This window comes from Tachyglossus aculeatus, chromosome 21 (assembly GCF_015852505.1).
Source record: "Tachyglossus aculeatus isolate mTacAcu1 chromosome 21, mTacAcu1.pri, whole genome shotgun sequence".
NCBI lineage: Eukaryota > Metazoa > Chordata > Mammalia > Monotremata > Tachyglossidae > Tachyglossus > Tachyglossus aculeatus.
The window spans coordinates 8,653,688-8,680,170 of record NC_052086.1 but is presented as its reverse complement, the minus strand read 5'-3'; the positions used below and the strand labels follow the sequence as shown (position 1 = coordinate 8,680,170).

The 26,483-nt window shown below is 46.5% G+C and overlaps 1 long non-coding RNA gene across 1 annotated transcript; it reads left to right on the top strand.

The window, feature by feature from the left end:
• LOC119942741 lies at positions 1–26,430 on the top strand. The gene is made up of 3 exons (XR_005455397.1): positions 1–38; positions 25,371–25,479; positions 25,818–26,430. It is a non-coding gene; the product is annotated as an uncharacterized LOC119942741 (long non-coding RNA).
• The last annotated feature ends 53 nt before the right edge of the window (positions 26,431–26,483 follow it).

Genomic DNA, 26,483 nt, shown 5'->3' with positions numbered 1-26,483 from the left:
TGGACTTCCCAAGCACTTAGTACAGTGCTCTGCACACGGTAAGCTCTCAATAAATGCCATTGAATGAATGAATGAATGAATGACCTGAGCCACGCTGCTGCTCCGATCTAGATCCGGTTAGATCTTAGATGTAACCTAATCACGTTGGGCACAGTCCCTGTCCCACTTAGGATGCACAGTCCTAATCCCCATTTTACAGATAAGGGAACTGAGGCCAGAGAAGTGAAATGACTTGCCCAAGATCACACAGAAGACAAGTGGCGGAGCCTGGATTAGAACCAGTGACCTTCTGACTTCCAAGCCCGTGCTGTATTCACTAGTCTATGCTGCTTCCCTAAGACTTTGAACCCCTCGTGGGACAGGGACCGTCTCCAGTCCGATTTGCTTGTACCTACCCCAGCGCTTAGTACAGTGCCTGGCACATAGTAAGCGCTTAACGAATACGACCGTTATTATTGGGTCAGGATCTCCTGGGTTGCAGCATGGCCGAGTGGCTAGAGCCCGGGCCTGGGAGTAAGAAGGACCTGGGTTCTAATCCCAATTCTGTCACTTGTCGGCTGTATGACCTTGGTCAAGTCACTGAACTTCTCTGTGCCTCAGTGACCTCGTTTGTAAAATGAGGATTAAGACCGTGAGCCCATGTGGGACAGAAACTGTCTAACCTGATTAGCTTGTATCTACCCCAGGGCTTGACACATAACAAATTCCATTGTACGGAGGATGAAAAAGTCTAAATCTGGTTGACGTAGAGGAAAAACGTAGAGGAAAAACGTGGTAGGCATGCTTTCCCTAAGCGTGGGGGGCCCCACGCAGCTTTCGATGCTGGTCTGTGGGGGTCTCCCTAGCCAACACCCCCCCTCCCCAAGAGTGGAATCTCAAAATGACGCCTCATTTCCTGGTGTTTGAATTCAACGCAGTCGGGGACGGAAACCGGAAAACTGATGTTTGCTAAGGAGATGCAGGCTTTCACTTTATTTCAATCACTTAATGTCTTGAAAATACTGCTGTGTTTTCCCTCCAACGCCGGCACGAAATACCTCACAGCTTTCTCTACTGAGCCTCTTTCTGGTTTTGACTTAAGGAAAAGAGCTCCCCCTCCTTTTTTAAACACAAGAGTCTTTCACCAAGAGTCTTGGTTTAGTAGGAGTTGCTGAATAAGCTCAGGTATAATTTTAGTTAGACATTTGAAAATAGGCAGCCTAGGATGTAATAAAACATCTTGACATCAGTGTTTAATTAAGAGAAGCTTGTTTTCCTTAAATAAGCAAATCAAGTGAAGAAAGCAATTGCCAGCTATTAACTAAGGGTCCAGGCATTGATTGATGTGATGTAGGATTCAGTTGGTATTAGACTTTGGATGCTAGCCCTTAGAGGGTCTTAACTCGGCATGTGTATTTACTGTGGGTTTCTTAGGGGTTGAGTTAACTAATTCAAGAGAAAGCCTGGAACTGGGAAGTCGAGAGGCCCAGGTTCTAATCCCAGCTTTGCTGTGTGACCCTGTTAAGTCACTTAGCTTCTCTGTGCCTAAGCATCCTCCTCTGTAAAATGGGGAAACACTACCAGTTCTTCCTAACTCCGAAAATCTGAACCTTGGTGGGAAAGACCCTAAATCTTATGTGATTATTTTACTAACAGATCTCTTCAATTCTCCCAACTCATCACCACCAGTTGTCAGCTGTGTGACTTTGGGCAAGTCACTTAACTTCTCTGTGCCTCGGTTCCCTCATCGGTAAAATGGGGATGAAGACTGTGAGCCCCACGTGGGACAACCTGATCACCTTGTAACCTCCCCAGTGCTTAGAGCAGTGCTTTGCACATAGCAAGTCCTTAATAAATGCCATTATTATTATTATTCCTCTCATGTAGAACTCTCCTCCACCCTCCTTCCTGCCCCAATCTGACAGATCACAGCTCTCGAAACATTCAGAGCAGTCTCCCAAGGAAGGCAGTGTGGCCTAGTGGATAGTACGGACTTGGTAAGTCATACATCAGTTCCAGTGCCGCTTTACCACTTGCCAGCTGGGTGATCTTGGGCAAGTCATTTAGCCTCTGCCCCTCCATTTCCTCATCTGTATAACGGGGATAAGATACCTGCTCTTCCTTTCCCTTTATACTATGACTCTCCTGTGAGACCAGGTCTCTGTCTGATCTGATCTGGCATCTACTGCAGCGCTTGGCACAGAGTAAGTGCTTCATAAATAAATCCCATCATTCTAAAATCCCACCTTCAGGCGATAAACTTCTAGAACCTAGTGGTATCAACAATCAGGTACCTCTAGCTTTTAGATATTTATAGCTCTTTTTCTACCCTATTTCAGCCCTTGCCTGCATAAATATGAATCGACTGTACAGTCCATTTGACCTATACTGTCTATACTTATCTTTTTCTGCTACCCCCATTAGGTTGTAAACTCCTGGAGAGCCTGGGAGATGTCTCTTCTCTCTAATATACAGTGCCAAATGTGTGTGTATGTATACATTCACACATACTGTATGCAGAACAGTGTGTGTGTGTGTGTGTGTGTATTGCTCTGCATACAGCATGCATTTTACGGAACTTACTTCCATCCATTAATTCATTCAACAGTATTATTGAGCGCTTTCTGTGTGCAAAGCACTGTAATAATACTTATGGTATTTGATAAGAGCTTACTATGTGGCAGGCACTGAATTAAGCGCTGGCGTGGATATAAGCAAATCGGATTGGACACAGTCCCTGTCCCACATGGGGCTCACTGGACTAAGTGCTTTTGAGAGTACGATATAATAAACAGAAGCATTCTCTGCCCACGATGAGCTTACATGTGCTGAAGTGATTCAGAATAAGACTGGAACCACCCACCCAAACAATCAATGGTATTTACTGAGCACTTACTATGTGTAGAGAACTGTATCAAGCACCTGGGAGAGTCCAATATAACAAAGTTGGCAGGCATGCTGCCTGAAGACTAAACTGTTGAAGTCACATATCTGGGTTTCCCAGCCAAGGTTTCTCGAAGGGGTGACCCGGCCTCAATTGGGGTTCAGAGGTTGGGGAGTGGGGGAGTGTAGAGTGACCGCTCTAGCTCCTGATGGTTTCCCCCAACTCCACGCTTGTCCCCATTGGGGACTCCTGGGGCTATTTTTTTCTTTCCTTTTTTTTTTTTTTGGTAAGTGCTGGGGTAGTTGTAGATACAAGTGAATCAGGTTGAACACTGTCCCTGTCTCGCATAGGGCTTCCAGTCCTAAGCCTCACTTTACAGATGAGGTAACTGAAGCACCGAGAAGTTAAGGCACTCGCTCAAAGACTCACAGCAGACAAGTGGTAGAGCTGACATTGGAACCCAGTTCCTTTCTATTTGTAGAATGGGGCTTCAAATTCTCACTCCAAATTTGGAGCTTTGGGGGAGCTGAGCCTTGCCCTATTTGTGGGAAGAGGAGGCTTACCTTGCTGATTTCCGGCTACAACCCAATCTGCACATTTCATTCCAACCTACTCACTGTACCTCAGTCTCAACTTGCTCACTGCCAATCCCTTGTCCATGTCCTGCCTCTATCCTGGAACTCCCTCCCCTTCATATATGACAAATCTCCACTCTCTCCACCTTCAAAACCCTCCTAAAATCACATCTCCCCAACTAAGCCCATATTTCCCCTATTCCGTCTCCCCTTCTGCATCATCTACACACTTAGATCTGTGCCCTTTAAGCACTTGCTGTTTGCCCCACAGCACTTCGGTACATACCCATAATTTTATTTAATGTCTGGCTCCCCTTTTAGACTGTATGCTCCTGGTGGGCAGGGAATGTATCTGCCAGCTCTGTTGTATTGTATCTCCCAAGCCCTTAGTGCTCAATAAATAATACCGATCAATTCCTTAATGCCCAGCCAGCCTGTAGTATTTATTGAGTATTTACTCTGTGTAGAGCCCTGTGCTAAGCGTGTGGAAAAGTACAGTAGAGTTGATAAGCCTGAGCCCTGCCCTCATGGAGTTTATAATTCAGTGGGGGAGCAAACACAAAAATAAATGGCAGATCCTGTCTCAAACCTGCAGCTGTGCCTCTCCGAGGAGGTCCAGGCATTCTTCAGTTCAGCCACAGTGGGTTTTTTTTTTTTGCTGCTGTTATTGTTGTTTTAGGTTTTATGGTCTAGTCCTCTCTGAGGTAGCCTAGCTGCAGTGATTTTTTGGGGTTTTTTTTTGGGTGTTTGTTAAGCCCTTAACCTTGGTGTTATCCTTGACTCCTCCCTCATTCAACCCACATATTCAATCCATCAGTAAATCCTGTCAGTCCCACCTTCACAACATCGCTAAAATCCACCCTTTCCTCCCTAGCCAAACTGCTACTATGTTTAATCCAATCAGTCATCCTCTCCCACCTGGATTACTGCATCAGCCCTCTTGCTGACCTCCCAGCCTCCTGTCTCGCCGCACTCCAATCCATACTTCACTCTGCTGCCCGGATCACTTTTCTACAAAAATGCTAAGAACATGGCAGCCCATTCTTCAAAAATCTCCTGGGGTTGCCCATCCACCTCTGCATCAAACAAACACTCCTCACCATTGGCTTTAAAGCACTCCATCACCTTCCCCCCTCCTACCTCACCTCGCTTCCCTCCTTCTACAACCCAGCCCACATACTCTGCTCCTCTAGTGCTAACCTTTTCACTGTGCCTCACTCTTGCCTGTCTCACCAAGACCCGTAACCCACATCCTGCCTCTGGCTTGGAACTCCATCCTTCCTCAAATGTGACAGGCAGTGACTCTCCCCCACTTCAAAGCCTTATCTAAGGCCCATCTCCTCCAAGAGGCCTTGCCACGCTAAGCCCCACCTTGCCTCATCTCCCACTCCCTTCTGCGTCGCCCTGACTTGTTCCCTTTGCTCTTCTCTCCTCCCAGCCCCACAGCGCTTATCTCCATATCTGTCATTTTATTTATTTGTATTGATGTCTGCTTCCCCCCGTCTAGACTGCAAGCTCCTTGTGGGCAAGAAATGTGACTGTTTATTGTTGTATTATACTCTCCCAAGTGATTAGCACAGTGGTCTGCCCACAGTAAATGCTCAATAAAAGTGATTGAATGACTGGATAAGCACTTACTCTGCACCAGGCACTGTACTAAACACTGGGGTAGACACAAGCTAATCAGGTTGGACATTGTACGTGTCCCACATGGGGCTCACAATCTAAGAGGGAGAACAGGTATTGAATCCCCATTTTACAGTTGAAGAACTGAAGCCCAGAGGAGTGAAGTGATATGCCCAAGGTCACACAACAAGTCATTGGCAGAGCTGGAATTAGAATCCATATCCTCCAACTCTAAGGCTCGGGCTCTTTCCGCTAGGCCATGCTACTTCTCTGGTCCTGGGGTTGAAGAGGTAGAGGTCCTCGGCCCTGCTGATCCAGATGGGTCCTGGATCCTGCTGGCTCTTAGGAACTACCCTCTTCCTAGGATGGCTTGGGATGTCCTCCTGCTTTGGTTCACCCCTCTCAGGATCGGAAGGCTTGCACTGCTTTACTCCGGGATTAGTTTGGGACTCTGCGCAAAATGCTTTGAAGAAGAGAAGCGCCCTGTGTTCCACGATAATGCGCTTTGCGCTCACACGCCGCCTTTCATTTTCCAAGTTCTTTGTGCACGGTAATGAAGTCCAACTCGCAGCGTACCTGGGAGACAGGAATTAATTTGTATTAATCCCCTCTGATTGGGGCCTGCCTGGTGGTGGCTGTGATCCAGTCAGATGTCACTCGCTGAGCTCAGTCAGACCAGGTAATGCTTCATGAGGGAAGGAGGCAGCAGGTAGAGGAAACAGCACCGGCCTTGGAGCTCGGGGGACCTGAGTTCTTCTTGCCTGCTGTGTGACCTTAGGCAAGTCACTTAACATCTCTGGGCCTCAGTTTCCTCATCTGCAAAGTGGGGATGGAATACCTGTTTTCCGGGGTTCCCCCTTAGACTGTGAACCCTGTGTGGGAAAGGGACTGGGTCCAACCTGATCATCTTGTATCCACCCAAGACTTTTTTTTTAAAAGGTATTTGTGAAGTACTTACTTTGTGCCAGGCACTGTACTAAGCGCTGGGGTAGACACAAGCTCATTAGGTTGCATTGCTTAGAGTGCTTAGTACAGTGCTCTGCACACAGTAAGTGCTGAATGAATGAATGGAAGGTTGGACACAGTCCATGTCCCATGTGGGTCTCACAGTCTTCCCATTTTACAGATGAGGTAACTGAGGCACAGAGGAAGCAAAGTGACTTACCCAGGCAGGAACTATGTCTGTTCTATTGTAATCTCCTAAGGGCATAGCACAGTGCAGAGCTATGCACACAGTAAGTGCTCAGTAAATACGACTGACTGACTGACAAAGTCACCCAGCAGGTGAGTGGAGCCAGATTAGAACTCAAGTCCGTCTGATTCCTGGGCCCACGCTCTATCCACTAGACCAGTGCTCTGCACACAGTAAGTGCTCAATAAATATGATTGAGTGCATGAACGAATGAATAGACCATGCTGCTTCTCTAGCTGGCTTCACTTAGTACAATGCTTGGTTCCTAGTAAGCACTTAAATATTACTATTATTTGTAAACCAAGCTTGGTGGAATGATCCTCAGGCTTTAAAATAGAGTTCTATTGAGGGCAGGACCATCCTTTGAAGATGCCAGCATCAACATCTTTCTCATTAGTGGTATATACTGAGCACCTACAGAGTGTGCAAGACTGTACTGAGCTCCCAGGGGAGTCCAACATAAGCGAGGTACACAATCCCTGCCTTCACAACCTTACAGCCTCATGTGAGGCGCACAGAGAGATTCCTAAGAGTGGCAGTGAAAGCAAGAATATTTCAGGTAGATCAGAATGTCAGTGAAGTAACTGAATATGCATAAAAAAGGTGTGTGTGTGTGTGTGTGTCTGTGTGTTATCAGGTCGATGGAAGTTGGGTATTGTGAATTAATCGGGAAGGGCGTCCAATTTTCTGTCTCTCATGATCCGGAGACGTCCCCTGATACTTGCGTTCTTGTCTGTTGATTGTTTTATTGTACTCTCCCAAGGTCTTGGTACAGTGCTTTGCACCAAGTGAGCGCTCAGTAAATAGGATTAAATGAATTGTCTGCTTGAGTAGGCTCTAGAGGAGTGGCCCTTAGTGAAGTGCAGCTTGGTAATTCTATTCTCCTGACCTAAATCTCCTTTGCCAGCTTCAAGTCTGAGGTGAAGCTTCTTCACAAGTCTGGCGGGCGGGTGATACTGGGGGGGAGTGTGTGTATGGCCTCATTCTAGCGGCTGTCCCCAAGGGATCTTGTGTTGCTTCCATTCATCTCTCCCAGACCAAAACCTAGCCCCAGCCCATCCTGGGGAGATCAGGCCAAGGAATTAATACCAACGAACCCCTCAGCAGCTCAGCTCTAGTCACTTGATCACAATGGTGCTTTGGGTTTTGATAGCTCCCAGAAGGCTCCAAGTACTTTCAGGGATAATGCCTGTCCTCCCAGTATCCTATCCACTAGGCCGTGCTGCTTCTCCATGTGTCATTTGCTGTTTGTAATGTGGGAAAACAAGGTGCAGAAAAGGCTGTCAGGGATGTGTAGCCCTGCCGCACCCCAGCTTGTAGCCAACCGAGGCAATCAATTACTTGGAGCCCAAAAACTGGTCATCTTGCCTCAATCCAGTGGGTGTTTTTTTTTTTTTAATGGTATTTGTTAAGGGCTTACTATGTGCCAAACACTCACCTAACTGCTGGGGGAGATACAAGTTAATCAGTTTGGACACAGTCTGTGTTCCACGCAGGGCTCGCTGTCTTAATCTCCATTTTACAGATGAGGGAACCCAGGAGCAGAGAAGTGCAGTGACTTCCCCAAGGTCACACAGCAGATAAGTGGTGGAACTGGGATTAGAACCCAGCCCCTTCTGATGCCCAAGCCCAACTTCTAGCCATTATCCATGCTGCTTCTCATTGTGGACAGGAAACGTGTCTGCTAATTCTCTTGTATTGTACTCTCTCAAGTGCTTAGTACAGTGTTCTGCACAGAGTAAACACGCAATAGATATCATTGGCTAATGGATGCTCAACTGTATTGCTTAGTACAGCGCTTTGCACATAGTAAGTGCAAAGATGAGAAATTAGTCAGGGAAGACTTCCTGGAGGAGATATGATTTCAGTATGCCCTTTAATACTGGTCACACTAGGGGCTCTCATTCATTCCTCATCACTATTAATTGCTTTTATTGAGAAGCAGTATCGAGTTAGCACTTCTGTGTGTCTGTTCTCCTGTTCTCCCTCCTCCTTAGACTGTGAGCCCCTTGAGGGACAGAGACAGTGTCCAATCTAACTTGTATCTACCCAGCACTTGGAATTAAAAAAAACCCCAGAAAGCAGGTGTGAGAACGCATGGCAAAACTTTACCACTTGTCTCCTGGGCAAGTTACTTAACTTCTCTGTGGCTGTTTACCTCACCTGTAAAATGGGAATTAAGACTGTGAACCCCATGTGGGACAAGTACTGTGTCCAACCTTGCATCTATCCCAGTGCTTAGTACAGTGTCTGGCACATAGTAAGCGCTTAACAAATACCACAAAAACTCCAGTAACGCGAATGCCAAAATACACAGTGGTGAATATGAATGTCTGACCCTGTCCAACTTTATTTTCCACTCCCCCATGGAAGCAAGCAAGACTTAGCTCACAGCGTGGGCTAGTTTAATGCTTTTTAAACTTATTATAAATCCATACATAAGCCTTTTTGTGCAAGTGGAAGACTATGGAAACAAGTCAACAAATTAGTTACATAATCCGTGTTAAGTTGCTGAAAGACCCCAGTCCCTGTCTGCACTGTAGTTTAACAGCGTGTGGGCTGAAAATTATGTGTTCTTTTTCTATTTTAAAAAGTGTTTTATTTTGATAAGATAAAATGAGAACGTACGGCAGGAAACTCTGTGGAATGCTTGGATTTTTCTCGTAGTATCTGAACAAAATTAATGATCTTTATACATTGTAGTGACACACTTTTGTTTTGTCCAACCAGCTCACAGATGCCTGCCAACATTCTCTTAAATCTTTATTATTCTGAATCCACTTGGGTTGTAGAGTGGATTCTTCCCATCTTTCCTTTTGTTCACTGAGGAATTCTTCCCGTCTTCCCTTTGTCCACTGAGGAATTCTTCCCGTCTTCCCTTTGTCCACTGAGGAATTCTTCCCGCCTTTCCATTGTCCACTAAGGAATTCTTCTCATCTTTCCTTTGTCCACTGAGGAACTTTCCCGGACTTTCCTTTGTCCATTGAGGACCCAATAGAGTTTAGAGAGGTGAAGCAACCATCCCAAGGTCACACAGCACATTGTTGGACTGATGGGAAATATACCCTGAGAGTCTTAATGCCCAGTGCAATTCCTATTTCCAAGTGGGTGAATTTTTTTTTTTTAATGGAAGTCCATTATGAATAGTTATGAATTGTTCCACTGAATTAAATTGGTCCCAAATTCCAAACAGCACGAAAACATTATTCTAGGGGATGGAGAAGCAAGCGCTTGTGGTATAGTAGAAAGAACACAGGGCTGGGATCCGGGACCTGGGTTCTATTCCTGGCTCCTCCACTAACCTGCTGTGTGACTGTGGGAAAGTCACCTCACTTCTCTGGGCCTCGGTTTCCTCATTTGTAAAATGGGGATTTGATTGGTGTCTGACCTGATTATCCTCTCTCTACTCCAGTGCTGTACACTATAAGCTCACAGTGGTCAGGGAACGTGTACTAACTCTGTTAAACTCTCCAGAATGCTTACTACAGTGCTCTGCACACAGTAAGTGCTTGATAAATACAATTGATTGATTGCATAGCACACAGTGGATGCTTAACAAATACCGTTGTTATTCGTAATAGTATTAAATGCTACTCTGTGCGAAGCACTGGGGTAGATTCAAGTTGTTCAGATCAGGCAATCCATATTCTCACATAGTGATGACAGTCTCAAAGGGAAGGAGAACAGGAGCTCTATCCTCATTTTATAGATGAGGAAACTGAGGCACAGAGGAGTTAGATTATAAGGTGCTGGCGGGAAGGGATTGTATCTTCTCTATTATATAAGCAAGTCGCATTGCTGCCACGTGCATCTTTTTTTATTCCTCCTGGCTTCCTTGTACCTACAATTTATCTTAGTGCCCATCAATCCTGCTAGATTGTAAACTCTTTGAAGGCAGGAATTGTGTCTGCTTGCTGTTGTTGCAGTGCTCTGCCCAGAGTAAGCACTCAATAAGTAGTATTGATTGTTCTTTGTCAAGCAGTTAATGCTTTGCCCATCACAGGTGTTCAATAGATACCATTCTGATGGACCCAGAGTCACCTAGCAGGCAAGTGGAAGCAGTGTTACCTTGTGGAGAGAGCCCGGAATTGGGAGTCAGAAAGACCTGACTTCTAATCCCAGCTCAGCCACTCGTCTGCTGTGTGACCTCGGGCAAGTCACTTCACTTCTCTGGGTCTCAGTTACCTCATCTGTAAAACGCGGTTACAAAATGGGAGCCCTGTGTGGAACACAGACTGTGTCCAACCTGATTAACTTGTATCTACCCCAGTGCTTAGAACGGTGCCTGGCACATATTAAGCGTGTAGCAAATACTATTAAAATTTTTTTAAAGTATCAGAGCTGGCTCCCAGTCCCATGCCATCTCCCACAGTCTCTGCTCCACCCTCATTCTAGGAGTCCATGGGGGCTGGGAAGCCCTCAGAGAAGAGAACAGGCAAAGGGGGCTCAAGTCATTCTGTTGTATTTATTGAGCACTTACTGTGTGCAGAGCACTGTACTAAGCCCTTGGAAGAATACAAGTAAATTCACTTCTCTGTGCTTGTTACCTCATCTTTAAAAATGGGGATTAAGACTGTGAGCCCCACGTGGGACAACCTGATCACTTTGTATCCTCCCTAGCACTTAGAACCGTGCTTTGCACATAGTAAGCGCTTAACAAATGCCATTATTATTATTATTATTACAATGCAACACTAAACAGACACATTCTCTGCCCATAGCGAGCTTACAGTCTAGAGGCGGGGCAGCAGAACATTAATATAAATCAATAAATTGCAGTCATGGACATAAGTGTTGGGGGACAGCGAGGGGGGAAGAACAAAGGGAGCAAGTCTGGGCGACCCAGAAGGAAGGACGGGCTTAGTCAGGGAAGGCCTCCTGGAGGAGATGGGCCTTCAGTAAGGCTTTGAAGGAGGGTAGAGTCTTTGTCTTTCTTGAATAGATGCTTGAGGTTCCACAGGAGAGGAGACCTGGCAAGATTGAGGACAAAGTTCACCTTTCTGTAACTAATCCCTGGCCCGGGGAGAAACCGAAACCGGGCCCGGGGAGAAACCAAAACCCAGAAAACTGCACGTGGAGATCAGTTAAGGCCCGCGTGAATACCTTTGCAATCGCGAGAATCTGGCACGTGAAAACTTCCATTCTCTCATTATGGTGACACGGTGGCCTCTTCATTTACGTTAGTGAAAACGGACCCTTTGTTTAAGGAGAAATTCAGCTCCTCTTTTTGAAGCCATCTAGATTCATCCATGTCCCTAGAAAACGCTTTCAGCCCTGTTCAAAGAAACCTTAGGATGCCACGATGAGATAACCCTAAAGGGAAGAGTCAGAAAACACAGAACCCAGGGCTCTTTCTGGGGCATCGGGGTAACCGCAGGGTAATATTTGATACTTTGACAACCAAATGCCTTCTTAGCGTTTGTGATCCTGGAGGGACTATTCATTCACTCAATCATATTTATTGAGCACTTACTGTGTGCAGAGCACTATACTAAGCGCTTAGGAGAGTAAAGTACAACAATAAGCGGACACCTTCCCTGCCCACAGTGAACTTTCAATCTAGCGGGCAAATAATCCATTCGGATTCAAGATGGAATATCTGTGGCATCCTTTGTTTAAAGGCTGCCTGCCTGATGTGTCTGGGGTCCACTGTCATCCAGAAAATTGAGGACTGATTTTTGCAGCTGCATTTCTGTTTCTTACCAGCCAGTCAGTCGTATTTATTGGGCGCTTACTGTGTGCAGAGGACTGTTCTAAGCACTTTGGAGAAAACAGCAGAGTTGGTAGGCACGTTCCCTGCCCGCACAAAGTTCCCCCATTAAATCTTTTTTTCCCCAACTCCCTCTCCCTTCTGCGTAATATGTGCACTTGAATCTGTCCCCTTTGGGGACATAGTATTCACTCCACCCTCAGCCCCACAGCACTTATGCACATATCCTTAATTTATTTATATACAGCCTGTTTCCCCCTCCAGACTTTAAGCTCCTTGTGGGCCGGGAATGTGTCTGCCAAATCTGTTGTATTGTACTTTCCCAAGCATTTAGTACAGTGCTCTCCACACACGAATCACACCATAACCACTATTAATTGATTGATCTGAGAAGTGCTTATTATAGTTGGAGGGAGAGTCTTCATAGTTGAGACCCTTTCCTATCGTGGTGGATTTCTCCTCTTTTTATCCACTCCTCTAGTCTGTAAACTGTTTGTAGGCAGGCTAATTCTGTTGCATTGTATTTTTCCAAGCACTTAGTACAGTGCTCTGCACATAAGGAAGTGTGCAATAAATTCAGTTGATTGACTGATTCTTGTCATCCATATGGAAATAAGAGATGATTTACTTTGGTCCTTTATTTTGACACAACTCTTGATATTACTTATTTATGTTACTGCTTCACGGCCGATGTGGAAATATCCTGTAGGCTAGTTTGAGAAAATAATCAAGCCTTATTAATCTGCACCCTCTCTGCCATGCTCTAACATTCAGTCCTTTGCTGAGAAGTGGAATGAGATGAGTGGTATTCAGGGAAGGATTTATTGGTTCATGGATTAGCGATGCTAAAATCAGTGGTCTCCTGTGTTCTTGTGCAAGCTAAGCAGTAAGGAATATTTCAGGGAGTGGGATTGGCGTCTTTTTTTTTTTGCAAGGGGGACGTGGTGTAAGTGGGTCAGGGACTGTGTCCAACCTGATTATGTCCTAGCAGGGGAAGCAGCTTGGCCCAGTGGGTAAAGCGTGGGTCTGGGAATCACTGGACATGTGTTCTAATCCTTGCTCTGCCACCTGTCCTCTGGGTGACTTTGGGCAACTTCTCTAGGCCTCAGTTTCCTCATCTGTAAAATGGGGATTAAGACCGTGAGCCCCATGTGGGATATTGACCTGTGTCTAACCTGATCAGGGTTTTATCTACCCCGATACTTAGTTCAGTGCCTGGCACATAGTAAGTGCTTAACAAATACTATAAAAAAAGTCTACTCCAGCAGTTAGTACTGTGTTTGATGCATACACCGTCCTCTCCCCCTCGTCTCCCTCTCCATCCCCCCGTCTTACTTCCTGCCCTTCCCCACAGCACCTGTATATATGTATATATGTTTGTACATATTTATTACTCTATTTATTTATTTATTTTACTTGTACATATCTATTCTATTTATTTTATTTTGTTAATATGTTTGGTTTTGTTCTCTGTCTCCCCCCTTCTAGACTGTGAGCCCACTGTTGGGTAGGGACTGTCTCTATATGTTGCCAACTTGTACTTCCCAAGCACTTAGTACAGTGCTCTGCACACAGTAAGTGCTCAATAAATACGATTGATTGATTGATTGATTGATGCATACTAAGTGGTTAACAAATGCCACCATAATAATGCTGGTGATATTGAGGCCAAACTCAGGAAGAGTTTTAGTGGATAGAGAGTGGCCCTGGGAGTCAGAAGGTCATGGGTTCTAATCCTGGCTCTGCCACATGACTTCTGTATGACCTTGGGTATGTCACTTCACTTCTCTATGCCTCAGTTCCCTCATCTGTAAAATGGGGGTTGGGACCGTGACCCACGTGGGACAGGGACTGTGTTCAACCCAACTTGCTTGTATTCACCCCAGCACTTAGTACAGTTCTTGGTACATAGTAAGCACTTAACAAATACCACAATTATTATTAAATGCCTACCATTAGAACTTGGGTTCCTCTGACTCCCACGCCGATGCTCTATCCACTAGGCCATGCTGCCTCTGGGGTGCTCACATTCAAGAGCCAGATTGTTTTTCCAGTCCCTTCTAGATTTTCCTAAGATTAATTTTGCTGGAAAAAAAAAACGAGCTGAGCAGTTCTTCCACACAAAAGGATCTTGCCGAAACCAGTAAGAAATCTATTGCTGGGAAAAGAAAGGGTCTTGCTAAGATTTGTTTTTCCCAGGCTCTGACTCTTTCTTTTTCCCCAGACAAATTGCCCCTGGCAATGTAATGAATTTAAGAATTCAATATCCTTGTGGGAGTAGTTTCGGTGTCAACAGGCAGGTGAGGTTTTTCCCTCAGTGTAAAGAAATGGTTTCCAATATTACTATCAGAGAGGCGCTCTCCGTTCTGCTAGGGTGGAGAACTTTAATAAAGAAATTTCACCAGCGGGGCCTTGCAACTTGACAGAATCTGCTTGTTTCCCTTTTTTTTTTTCTTTTTTTAAAATGGTGTTTAAACACTTACTATGTGCCAGGCATCATACTGAGCCACATTACAGATGAAGAAACTGAGGCATGACAGAGTTTGAAGCACTGTTCTAAGCACTGAGCAGTGTTCTAAGTGCTGGATATTTGCTAAGCACTTACTATGTGCCAAGCACTGTTCTAAGAGCTGGGATAGATACAAGGTTATCAGGTTGTCCCATATGGGGCTCACAGTCTTAATCCCCACTTTGCAGGTCAGGTAACTGAGGCCCAGAGAACTTAAGTGATGACCAAAGTCACACAGCTAACAAGTGGCAGAGGTGGAATTACCCAGGCTCTTATTATATTGATGCTGTTGATACCTGTCTACTTGTTTTGTTTTGTTGTCTGTCTCCCACTTCTAGACTGTGAGTACGTTGTTGGGTAGGGATTGTCTCTATCTGTTGCCGAATTGTACTTTCCAAGTGCTTAGTACAGTGCTCTACACACAGTAAGCACTCAATAAATACAATTGAATGAATGAATGCCAGGCACTGTACTAAGCTCTGGGGTGGTTACAAGCTAATCAGGTTGGACACAACGCGTATCCCATATGGGGCTTACAATCCCCATTGTACAGATGAGGAAACTGAGTCCCCAAGAAGTAAAGTGACTTGCCCCAGTCACAACACAGTCAACTGGGGAAGGAGCGTGGCTCAGTGGAAAGAGCCCAGGCTTTGGAGTCAGAGTTCATGGGTTTGAATCCCAGCTCCACCAATTGTCAGCTGTATGACTTTGGGCAAGTCACTTAACTTCTCTGGGCCTCAGTTACCTCATCTGTAAAAAAATGGGGATTAAGATTGTGAGGCCCCCGTGGGACAACCTGATCACCTTGTAACCTCTCCAGCGCTTAGAACAGTGCTTTGCATATAGTAAGCACTTAATAAATGCCATCCTTATTACTATTATTATTAATTGGCAGAGCTGGGATTAGAATCCAGGCACTCTGACACCCAGACCTGTGGTCTTTCCATTAGACCACACTGCTTCTCGGTTCAGTCAGCTCAGATCCAGTCCCCAAAACACCCAGGACTCACCGTCTAAGGGGGAGGGATGACAAGTATTAAATCCCCATTTTACTGACGAGGAAATGAGGGCACAGAGAAGTTGGGTGACTTGCCTAAGGTTACGTAACAGGCAAGTGGAGGATTTTGGATAGATACAAGGTAATCAATTTGGACACAGTCCCTGTCCAACATGGGACCCACAGTATTAATCCCCGTTTTACAGATGAAGGAGCTGACTTAAATCACTTGTCCAAGGTCACACAGCAGACAAGTAGCAGACCCGGGACTAGAACTCAAGTCCTCCTGACTCCCAGCCTGTGCTCTATCCACTAGGCCACACTGCTTCATATTCCTACTCTGCTTCCAGGGTAAAGGTGGTCATAGGGTTTGGAGGAGGCCATTAAATCCCTGCAACTTGAGGAAATCCAAGATAGGGAGAACAGGTATTGACTCCCCATTTTGCAGATGAGGGAACTGAGGCCCAGGAAAGTGAACTGACTTGCCCGTTGTTGGGTAGGGATTATCTATCTGTTGCCGAATTGTACTTTCCAAGTGCTTAGTACAGTGATCTGCACACAGTAAGCGCTCAGTAAATATGATTGAATGAATGAATGAAGATCACACAGCAGGTAAGGAGTAGAACCCAGGTTCTCCGACTTGCAGGCTCTGTTCTCTTTCCACTCTCCTGTGATGCCTAAAAGTCCAGGCTCTGGAATTTGAAAAGTGTCTTAGTTTCTAGAAGAGGAACCTAGACCTTATGCTAATGGTTTTTGTTAAGTGCTTACTATGTGCCAAGCATTGTTCTTGGGGTAGATACAAGGGGTAGATACAGAGTAATCAGGTTGTCCTACGTGGAGCTCACAATCTTAATCCCCGTTTTACAGATGAGGGAACTGAGGCACAGAGAAGTGAAGTGATTTGCCTGAAGTCACACAGCTGACAAATGGCAGAGTCGGGATTCAAACCCATGACCTCTGACTCCCAAGCCAGTGCTCTTGCCAGGTAGGCCATACTGCTTGTTTCTGGATGGGACACCCCCTAATTTAAATCTCTAAACCCTTCCATGTGATTTGGAGGGAGGGTGGGAGAGAGGAAAAGGGTGCGTCTCAAAGGGTTTCTGGAAAACCTAAAGTACCTAAATCCCCTTTTAGATTTACCAGTCAGGCCAGTAATCACCACCAACTTGTTAATGCTGACAAATCCTGGGCTTTGAACCTGGAAAAAAGTAACCTAGTTGCAAATGAGGCCCTTGAAAGTCTTGTCTTTTTATAATTTGGTATTTAAGCCTGCTGCTAGCACCGTCCTGAAAAGCTATGATTTGTAAGATTTAGGTCTGCAGTCTTACACCGGCCTCTCCTCATACTGCAAGAAGTGTGCCCCATTGATAAAAGCTTGGAGCTTGCTGCAACCGGGACAGTGAAAATGGGAAAATAAAATTCCGGCTGGCATTCTTGCCCCGTCAAGTTCGGTACTTGGCCATCTTTCAAAGCAGTTCCTGAACTCTTTTTGCTCAGCCACCTCAAGTAAACTCCAGCTTCAACAGCCTCCACCCAAAGCCCTTTCGTCCTCCAATGGACTTTCCTAGACTATAAGCTCATTCAGTCGGTTGTATTTTTCAGTCAGCGGTATATATTAAGTGCTTACTGTTAAGCGCTGAATAGTGTCAAGCACCGTACTAAGCGCTGGGGTAGATACAAGCTTATCAGGTTGGAACTAGTCCGTGTCCCACATGGGGCTTCCAGTCTTAATCCCCATTTTACAGATGAGGTAACTGAGATCCAGAGAAGTGAAGCGACTTGCCCAAGGTCCCACAGCAGACAAGTGGCAGAGCCGGAATGAGAACCCAGGTCCTCCCGACTCTCAGGGTCGTGCCCTATCCACTAGGACATGCTGCTTTGCAAGGCGCTCTGCACACAGTGAGCGCTTAGTAAATACCATCGATTGATGGTTATAACGATCTAGGCCTCCTGGTGTCGGAGGGTAGCCATGGAGTAAGGGGATTCCAGAATGGGAAATACTTATCCCGCTCTGAGTAGGGTAGGGATTCGTCGCAGGATCTGAGCTTGCCCCGCTGGGGCTCAGCAGGAGGGGTGCTTAGGTTAGTGATATTTTTATAGTGAGTCAAAAGACTAGCCAGCCCAGCACTTGAGTTCAGTTTCTCTCTGCTTCGCTGAGCAACTGAGAGGTCATCGAGCTTTAGCGGTAATTGGAAGCCTGGAGATTTGGATCCCGGCGGGAGCTGTATGGAGATTGTTCGGGGGTTCCTTGGTTTGGAAGCAAGATGCTAGCCACCGATCCATCATATTTTGAGCTCTTACGGTGCATGAAGCACTGTGCCAAGCACTTGGGAGAGTACAATAACAGAGGTGGTTGATGGTTTCCCTGCCCGCAATGGGCTTATAGACTAAGTCTTACAATCTTAGAAAAGCAGCATGGCCTCTTGGAAAGAGTATGGGCTTGGACATCAGAGGACCTGGGTTCTAATTCCGGCTCTGCCACATGTCTGCTGGGTGACCTTGGGCTAGTCATTTCACTTCTCTGTGCCTCAGTTACCCCATCTGTAAAATGGAGATTAAATCCTATTCTCTAGAGTGTGAGCCCCATGTGGAACAGGGACAGTGTCCAACCTGATTTACTTGTATCTACTCCAGTGCTTAGAACAGTGCTTGGCACGTAGTAAGTGCTTAACAAGTCCCATAATTATTATTACTTAGACTGTGAGCCCCATGTGAGGCAGGGACTGTCCAACCTGATTAATTTCTATTTACCCCAGTGCTTAGAACAGTGCTTGGTAGGCACTTTGCAAGTGCTTAACAAGTAGCATTATTATTAGAGGGATGAGAGAGGGTTACTTACACACTGTAAGTAGTTATAATTGTAAGTGTGCAATTTGGGGATCCCATAAGTCTTGGGGTGAACATTGTCCAGTTGCCAGTGGCTGTGAGAGGAAAGTAGGATGCTCACTCTACTTTTCTTGGCAGAAGTGGAGATAGTTTGCATGGAGGCATCCACACTTTCTTGTCTCGTCATCTCTGTCTGTCAGTAATCTTTTTTTTATGGTATTTGTTAAATGCTTATGAGCGTGTCAAGCCCTGTTCTATGCCCTGGGGTAGATATAAGTTCAGCAGGCCAGATTCAGTCCCTGTCCCACATTCATTCATTCATTCAATCATATTTATTGAGCGCTTACAGTGTGTGAAGCACTGCATTAAGTGCTTGGCAGAGTACAGTAGAACAATAAACAGACACATTCCCTGCCCCAGATGGGGTGCTCAGTCAAGTAGGGAGAACAGATATTGAATCCCCATTTTGCAGTTGAGAAAACAGAGGCCCAGAGAAGTGAAATGACTTGCCCAAGGTCACAAAGCAGGCAAGTGGCAGAGCTGGGTTTAGAACTCAGGTCCTCAGCTCCCTGGCCTGTGCTTTTCCCACTAGGCCACACTGCTTCGACCTTGATTTGGCTTCTTCACCTTTACCCAGAGTTTTCCTCCTTGAAAATGTGGTCCATCAGAGGAGACTGAGCAGTTTGACATCGTCTGGCTAGCTTCACAAAGCATAATGGGACATAATAGCCACCCAGTGTCATCACCTCGTTGCCTTATACACCCTCTGGAATTCTCTTTTCTTCTCTCTAACCCCACCCTGCTTCTTCCCCAAACCATGATCCTTCTCCTCTTTAAATCTACTTAAAACTCATCTGTTCCACAGAGCTCTTGAGATTAACCCTACCCAACTCTGATTATTCCAGGAAGCCTGTTGCCTAGGTGCATGTTTCTGGGAAGATTTAGGAAGAGGAATAAAAGGAGGTATAAAACGAATAATGCATTTGGGTGAGCATGGATAGAAAGCTTGTAAAATCTTCCTGATTGGAGCTGAACAGTGAAGGTTTCAAGATTCTCTTTTCCATTTTTTTTTAATGATATTTGTTAAATACTTACTATGTGCCAGGCACTGTATTGAACGCTGGGGTAGATTATTATTATTATTAGTAGTAGTAGTAGTATGGCATTTGTTAAGCACTTACTATGTGCAAAGCACTGCTCTAAGTGCTGGGAGGATACAAGGTGATCAGGTTGTCCCACGTGGGGCTCACAGTCTTCATCCCCATTTTACAGATGTGGTAACTGAGGTCCAGAGAAGTTAACTGGCTTGCCCAAAGTCACACAGCTGACAAGTGGCTGAGGTGGAATTCGAACCCATGACCTCTGACACCCACACTCTTTCCACTGAGCCACGCTGCTTCAGATCAGGATGAACACTGTCCATGCTCCACATGAGACTCACAGTCTTAATCCCCATTTTACAGAGAAGTTAACTGAGGTACAGAGAAGTTAAATGACTTGCCCAAGGTTACACAGCGGACCAGTGGTGGAGCTGGGATTAAAACATAGGTCCTTTTAACTCCTAAACCCAGGCTCTATCCTCTCGCCCTCTTCCTGCCTCTGGCCTGGAATGCCCTCCGTCTTCATATTGGACAGACAATTATTCTCCCTACCTTCAAAGCCTTACTGAAAGCACATTTCCTCCAGAAGGCCTCCCCGACAAAGCCCTCCTTTCCTCCTCCCCCATTCCCTTCTGCATCACCCTGACTTGCTCCCTTTATTCATCCCCCCTCCCAGCCCCACAGCACTTATGTATATATCTGCAATTTATTTATTTATATTAATGCCTGTCTCCCCCTCTAGACCGTAAGCTCACTGTGAGCAGGGAATGTGTCTGTTTTATTGTTATACCGTACTCTCCCAAGTGCTTAGTACAGTGCTCTCCGCACAGTAAGCACTCCGTAAATACAGATTGATTGAATGGAGCTCACAGCTTTAATCCTTAGTGCTGTATGACCTTGGGCAGGGCACTTAATTCTCTGTGCCTCAGTTGCCCCAACTGTAAAATGGGGCAATTCAGTCTACGAGCCCCATGTGGGACAGGGACTAAGTCCAACCCGATTATCTTGTATCTACCCCAGCATTTAGCATTTAGGGAGCTTGACAAATAGTAAGCACTTTACAAATAACATTAAAAAATTGGCACAGCCACAAGCCAAAGTGCATAAGTGACACAGAGGCGAGGGAGAATAGGGTGAGGTCAAAGACATGGGTTCTAATCTTGACCCTGCCACATGTCTGCTGTGTAACCTGGGGGAAGTCACTTCACTTCTCTGTGCCTCAGTTACCTCATCTGTAAAATGGTGATTAAGACTGTGAGCCCCATGTGGGACAGGCTGACAACTTGACTACCTTGCATCTACTCCAGCACTTAGAACAGTGCTTGGCACATAATAAGCGTTTCCAAATACCACAATTGTTGTTGTTATTATTTTTATTGTTAGGAGTGGGGTCTGAAAAGCATGTATGAGCAGAAAATTTAGCTTGACGTGCAGCAGGTCTTAGTAGCCAGAGAACAGGCCTGGGAAGCAGGAGGGCAGCTGTCTAATCCCGACTCCGCCACGTGCCTGATGTGTGACCTTGGGCAAGTCACTTAACCTTTCTGAATCGTTCTTGGCCTGTTTCCTCATCTGTAAAATTCAGTACCAGCTCTCCCACCCCCATAGACTATGAGCCTTGTGTGGGAGAGGATCTCTGTCTGATCTGATTTGTCTTGGCGTTATCCTCGACTCATCTATTTCATTCAACCCACATATTCAGTCTGTCACCAAATCCTTTCGCTTCTACCTTCCATCCTCGCCAAAATCCACCCTTTCCTCTCCATCCAAACTGTTGCCATACTGATCCAAGCTTATTCATTCAATCGTATGTATTGAGTGCTTACTGTGTGCAGAGCACTGTACTAAGCTCTTGGGAGAGTACAATACAACAATAAACAATCGAATTCCTTGTTCACCATGAGCGTATAGAGTGGGGGAGACAGACATCAATACAAATAAATCAGATTACAGGTATGTACTGAAGTGCTGTGGGGCTGGGAGGGAGCGAGAGTAAAGGGAGCAAGTTAGGGCAATGCAGAAGGGAGTGGGAGATATGGAGAAGTGGGGCTTAGACTGGGAAGGCTCTTGGAGGAGATGTGCCTTCAGTAAGACTTTGAAGTGGGGGGTGAGTAATTGTCTGTGGGATTTGAGGAGACCAGAGGCAGGATGTGGGCCACGGGTCTACAGTGAGATAGGCGAGATTAAGGCACAGTGAGAAGGTTATCATTAGAGGAGTGAAGTGTATGGGCTGGGTTGAAGTAGGAGAGTAGCGAGGAGGTAGGAGGGGGCAAGGTGAAAGTCCATTGGAGGATGAAACCTTTCCCTCTGCCGAGCTCTTGCTCTCACCTGGCAGGGGGCTGTGTGACCTTGGACAAGTCACTTCACTTCTTTGGGCCTGTGTCTCCTCATCTGAGAAAGGGAGATTCAATACCTGATGTCCCTCCTTAGATGATGAGTCCCCCCTCCCCGGCCCGAGCCAACGTGATTAGCTTGTATAATAATAATAATGGTACTTGTTAAGTGCTTACTATGTGCCAAGCATTGTTCTAAGAGCTGGGGTGGATACAAGTTAATCAGGTTGGACAAAGTCCCTGTCCCACATGCGACTCACACGCGTAATCCCATTTCACAGGTGAGGTAACTGAAGCACAGAGAAGTGAAGTGACTTGCCCAACACCACACAGCAGACAAGTGGCGGAGCCAGGATTAGAACCCAGGTCCTTCTGACTTGCCGGCCCGTGCTCTATCCACTAAGCCACTCTTGTATTCACCCCTGCCCTTAGTAAGATGTCTGGCACAAAATGAGCACCTAGCAAATACTCTTCAAAAAACCAAAAACAGAAACACAGATTGGAGAGCAAAGAGGGATTTTCCGGGGTCCCGGAAACCATCTGTCCGATGACTGTGCCCGATGACCTTCACCCTTGATCCCACCCCAAAGTGAGGGGTTGGTCTGCCCTTTGTAGCAACAAGTATTGGGACAACAACCTCAGGAAACCAAGTATTCATTTATGACATGCAACATATGTCCCATCTATTTTTTTATTTAATCAAATTAAGACAGATGGCGGAGCATTAAAGCCATTAAACTAATGGCACTTAGTCTTCCCATTTTTTTTCTTCCGATTTTAGCTGGGTAAACGAGGAAGGATGAAGGCAGCAAAGTGTGAGTTCTGAGGTTGACAAGGAGGTCAGGCTGGGGCCCCGGGATCAGGACGGAGCAGGTTGGTCTGGCGTAACGTTAATGGTCTGAGCCAGGCTGGGAGAGCAGCGGGGATGAGGAGGGGGGTTTGACCGGCCCTGTCCCATTTCACCGCCCCCTCCGAATCGATCGGTGGTATGATTCGAACCCTTGCTGGGTGCACAGCTCTGTACTGAGCGCTTGGGAAGCAGCACGGCCTAGTGGATACAGCCTGTGCCTGAGAGTCAGAAGGACCTGGGTTCTAATCCAGGCTTCGCCGCATGTCTGCTGTATGACCTTGGGTAAGTCACTTCACTTCTCTAGGTCTCAGTGACCTCAACTGTAAAATGGGGATTAAGACCGTGAGCCCTACGTGGGACAGGGACTGTGTCCAACCTGATTACTTTGCATCTACCCCAGCGCTCAGAACAGTGCCTGGTACATGGTAAGCACTTTACAAATACCATTTTTTTTAAAAAAAGAAGAAGAGGCGGAGATTTGGCAGTGGGAGTCTCCACATGGGATTGCAGGTGTCGTGGAGAAGAAATCTCTTCCAAGCATGCACGTGGCATCCGTGAAAATATGACAGTGCTTCTTTTGGGGCCTTCACTGTGTGTGATAAGCACTGCTCAGATGCCGGCAGTCAGGAAGGGGAAACTATGTCCTAGGGCCAGCTGGACATGCGCGTGAGTTGCTTGGGCAGTAGCGGTGAGGGGCCGCATGAAGCCATCCACACTCTGTCACTTGGTTCCCCACCCCGTGCCCAGCGGCCCACCTCGTGAAAAAGCTGGCAGGGAGACCTGCCGTGGCTGCTGGCCAGAGAAGGGAATTTCTCTGAGACCTCGGCCCCAGCAGGCACTTCATTCATTCATTCAGTTGTCAGTGATCCTGGTTAGGATGATCTGAAAAGAAGGGTCACTTCTGGATTTGTTTTATTCTCTGCCAATGGACCAGGCAGTTGAGATTCACTGTTCCTGACAAGTCAAGAGAGAGAGAGAAAAAAAAAGGAGGGAGGAAGGAAGGGAAGGAGAGAGAGAAGAAGGGAAAGAGAGAGAGAGACTCTTTCAGAAGGCACACTGCAATTTTCCCCTCTAGACTGTAAGCTCATAATGGGCAGGGAATTTGTTTATTGTTGTATTGTACTCTCCCAAGTGCTTAGTACAGTGCTCTGCACACAGTAAGCGCTCTATAAATACAATTGAATGAATGAATGAATTATGTCAAAAAGACAATCAAGAAAGGTTTGCAAATTTTCTTTCAAGCTGGCAGAACTTGGAAGAGTGACTCTAGCAGACTGTTCTTCAACCCTTTCCCATAATAATAATAATAATAATAACGACATTTATTAAGTGCTTACTATGTGCAAAGCACTGTTCTAAGCACTGGGGAGGTTACCTGGTGATCAGGTTGTCCCAAGGGGGGCTCACAGTCTTAATCCCCATTTTACAGATGAGGTAACTGAGGCACAGTGAAGTGAAGTGACTTGCCCAAAGTCACACAGCTGACATTGGCGGATGGCATCCTGGGGTCATTCCCAACGTCTCCAACTCTGGAGCAATTAGTTGCCTCTCAATCCTGAGCAGGAAATAGTTCCAGTGCCCAGAGCAATAAAGCCAATCAATCAATTAATCAGTGGTATTTGTTGAGTATTTGCTAGGTGCAGGACACCGTACTAAGTGCTTGGGAGAATCCAGTAGAACAGAGTTGGTTGACATGTTCCCTGCCCACGATGAGCTCACTGTCTAGAAGGGGAGACAAACATTAAAATAATAATAATGATGGCATTTAAGTGCTTACTATGTGCCAAGGACTGTTCTAAGCGCTGGGATAGATACAAGGATAAATGACAGATGTTGCCAACTTGTACTACCCAAGCACTTAATACAGTGCTCTGCACACAGTAAGTGCTCAATAAATACTATTGAATGAATGAATGACTGGACATAAGTGCTGAGGGACTGAAGGAGGGGCGGATAAGGGGTAAGATCCAAGTGTGAGGGTGGTGCAGAAGGAAGAGGGAGGAGGGAAGTGATGGCTTAGTTGGGAACACTTGCAACTAGGCCAGTCTTTCTTTCCTCCATCGTACACACCACTGGCAGAAAGACACTCACGTATAAGGATGCTTATGGTTCACTGCTGCTTTTCTTTAGAGGGGAAGCACTTTGTGGCCAAGCATATGAATTTTTCTTCTGTTGCCCTTCCCCTAGCACTTAGTACAATACGTTGTAGTTAGCAGGTAGATGATAATAATAATAACAACGGTATTTGCTAAGTGCTTCTTCTGGGCCGAGCGCTGGGATCGATTCAAGATGATCCCTTTGGAGTCTCCTGACTCCCAGCCCTGGGCTGCTTTCCACTAAGCCATGCTCAACTAAATTGTTCTGGCCACAGGATTGTATTGAAGACAGTTGGATTTTATGTGTGCCCCCCGCCACCCCTGCCACTATTCACGCATCTCCCCAGAATGAGGGAAGGAGGAAAGCGTTCTGACTGTTAAGAATGCAAGACCCCAAGATTATGTCTGAATATCCTCACCTTGATATTTGTAAGCAGGACATAAATCTGGTGCCAGAAATGATCTGGCTTCAGGGGGAAGGACTAAAGTGCCCCCCGCCTCCTCCTCCCACTTCCCCGCCCCCCACCCAGTCCCCAAGAGCCAAGACATCCTGAGTCTCTGCTGGACCATTTTCTCTGCCTTTCATCACTCCATGAGCATTAGGGAGGTTTTTGTTGCGATCTTCCTCGTGTTTCCTGTCAGCATCTAATGATCTCATTATTTTCTTTAAATCCTTCTGGCACTCGCTTTAAGAAGAGGTGTTAAACAATCCCCAGAGACAGAGCAAAGCCAGAAGAATCCTCAAAAACGCAAAAAGCCCCGGAGAACCTGTGAGAAGAGATTTCTCATGTCTGCCTGGCAGCAGGTAGGTGGAAAGAGCCCAGATTCGAATCCTGATCCCGGCTCTGCCACTGGCCTGCTGGGTGATCTTGGGCAAATCACTTCACTTCTCTGTGCTTCAGTTCCCTCATCTGTAAAATGGGGATTAAGACTGTGAGCCCCCTGTGGGACTGGGACTGTGTCTGACCTGATTAGCTTGGATCTACTCCGGTGCTTAGAACAGTGCTTGGCACTTAGTAAATGCTTCACAAATACCATTATTAAGATGGTTTGTTTAAGGCGTGTGCAAATTTCACCTTGATGGAGGGTCTTCCCACTGACATGGGCTACTCGGTAATGTGGTTGTCTCCATTTGACTTGCAGGTACGGATGCTTTACCCTGAAGTTGCAATGTTGGGAGGCCGTGTGAAGCCAGACGTTCCGGTCTGAGCCCCGTTTCAGCCCTCCGTCTGACGAAGCCATCTCGAGAACCCGGGCCGTGGATCTGGAAGTGGACCAAGTGAGCAAGGGAGAGTCGTATCAGTTTGTCGGCACTCGGACCACCTTCACGCCCTCCCGTTTCTGAACCCAATCCTTCCCTCAGAGGACCCTCAGGCAGCCTGTTTCAGGCACTCAAACGGAAGACCAAAAAGTTGCGGGAATCCGGGCCCCTGCGGAGGAAGGCACCGAGCTAGAAGCTTCCTCTTCTTTGGACCAAAAGGAATCGACCCGGAGTAATGCGGATCCTCCCCTGACTCTTCCCTTCCCCGCTCCACGATATTTCCTCCCAATTTTTCCCAGGCCTCGTATACATTCCGAGCCTCTGCCTGACACCGTGTCCTTCTGCCCCCCAGCACTGGTCTTCTGGAAGGGGTTGGCGCTTTCCCTCGGAGTGGACATCGTGGGCCCCGGTACATTCTGGGTGGGGTGCCTCAGGATGTCCCTCTGGCCTCTCGCCTAGCGGCCCCTTCCCCTCTGGGAGCCGGGCACTCCCTCCCACCCCTCCCCAGCGCCCCCCGCCCCCCGCCCCGGCCCGCAGAGTGCGGAATG